Source organism: Silene latifolia, chromosome 9 (assembly GCF_048544455.1).
Source record: "Silene latifolia isolate original U9 population chromosome 9, ASM4854445v1, whole genome shotgun sequence".
Taxonomy (NCBI): domain Eukaryota; kingdom Viridiplantae; phylum Streptophyta; class Magnoliopsida; order Caryophyllales; family Caryophyllaceae; genus Silene; species Silene latifolia.
In genome coordinates this window covers 66820949-66822942 of record NC_133534.1, presented here as the reverse complement: position 1 = coordinate 66822942, position 1994 = coordinate 66820949, and the positions used below count along the sequence as shown (strand labels likewise).

Here is a 1994-nt window from a genome sequence, read left to right as displayed (position 1 = left end):
TCAATCAAGCATCAAGTACTTCTTTTATTCTTTGCTTTATTATTGGAATCATTAGTAGGTATAATTCTCTTAATCCCTTTTTAATTATTGTTAATTACTTTCATTTATTCATCATGTTTCCTTTTGTTGGAATGATTGACAACCTTGCTAGCATGATCAACATGATAATAAGTGAGTAGTGACCTAGCTAGGGTTAATGGGTAATTAGGGGAAACCAACATGGGGAATGATTCATGCTTAAATTAATATGCTTTCATGGTTTATTTGCTTGCTTGTCTTGATCTCAACTCATGCACATGTTATGTTTGATGAAATGCGAGCCTATGAATCCTTGCATTTTTTACCCATCACCTATCTTTTCAATGAGACTTGTAAGACATAAACCAACTCGAGTCTCATTAGACCATGCATGTTGTTGAGTAGGGAAGGTTAAGTCGACTTGTAGGTGTTGTACAATCTAATCGATTCGGCTCCGGGACCCAAACTTTCCTAGGATTGTAAGATATAACCCAACTCAATCCATCACAACAATAATTTCTTGCTTATAATTTGAGAACATGTTTGTATGATCAATTCCCATGATTCCCCTATGACCCCATGACACCCTAGTGCTTTTTATCAATTGTTTACAACCCTTTCATTTCATCTTGCTTATTTATTTACATTGCTATTTAGTTAGTGACCTTCTACATCAACCCAAATTGTGACACCCCTAAGACACCACTAGTTTCAATAGAAATCTCATCTCAATTCCCGTCCCTTGGGATCCGACCTTTACTTGCCTCTTTACTAATTGTAGAGTTGTTTGTGAAGCTATAAATTGTGTTTTGATTCGGACGTGACCCAACGACAACATCTATTCAATTGTGAACACGAAACGGACCGATCAAAAATGGCCCCGTTGCCGGGGACGGTGTTAACTTGATTTAGATTTTCTTATATTGTTATTAGTTGTGTCTTTCTTTGCCTTGGGGAAGTAAAACTCCTCAAGGTTTGTTCTAATTGTTTTCGAGTTGTTTGATATTTTGCATGTCTAGAAGGTCACAAGGTGATTTGTTACCTTTTGATCGTGAAATTGAAAGAACTTTGACAACCAATAGAAGACTTGCTAGGAGGAATTTGAGAGGTATTAGTGAGGTTGTAGATATTCAACCAACTATTGAGTTCATCAACCATTTTGCAAGAGAAGGTGAGGAGAACCCAACACAAAATACCACACAAAATCAACCCACAATGCCTAAGTTTTCATCACATTCCGTACCCACCGAGGAGAACCTACCCAATGGTACTCCCACACCACAACATTTGACCGGAAATTTTATTGCCAAATCCGCCTTTATCCAATTAGTCGAAAGGAGCCAATTTTGGGGGATGCCTAGTGAAGACCCTCATTCTCATATGGAAACCTTTTGTGACTATTGTGATGCGATTTCTCAAACCGGTGTAACTCAAGACCAAATTCGATGGGTCTTATTTCCTTTTTCTCTAATTGGCACCGCGAAACAATGGTTGAAGGGCCTCGATAAGGCCACTCTCGGAATTGATTCTTGGAAGAAATTGGCTCTAGCTTTCTACAAAAAATTCTACCCACCGGAAAAGACTAACATGCTAAGAGCTCAAATTACGGGTTTTAAGCAAGGGGATGAAGAATCTTTGTATGAAGCTTGGGAGCGGTTCAAGGGAATTTGTCGCTCATGTCCTCATCATGGACTTAGCGAGTGGTTCTTGGTACAAAAATTTTGGAACGGTCTATATGAAGATTCAAGGAACATTCTCAACATGGGATCAAATGGAATGTTCACCGAAGTTGATGACAATCAAACTTGGAACAAAATTGAGGAAATGGCGATCCATAACTCACAATATAGTAGACCTCTCAAGGCTACTAGAGGAGGAAAGCATGAAGTGGACTCCGTTACTCAATTGGGTGCTCAACTTAGTGCTCACATTGACACAATCAATTTGAAGTTTGAAAAAGCTATGGCTAGACTTGA

At 38.6% G+C, this 1994-nt stretch overlaps 1 non-coding gene across 1 annotated transcript; it reads right to left on the bottom strand.

Annotated features, from left to right (window-relative positions):
* Positions 1–1605: 1605 nt before the first annotated feature.
* Positions 1606–1712, bottom strand: LOC141604355 (small nucleolar RNA R71). The gene has a single exon (XR_012526058.1). It is a non-coding gene; the product is annotated as a small nucleolar RNA R71 (small nucleolar RNA).
* Positions 1713–1994: the final 282 nt, after the last annotated feature.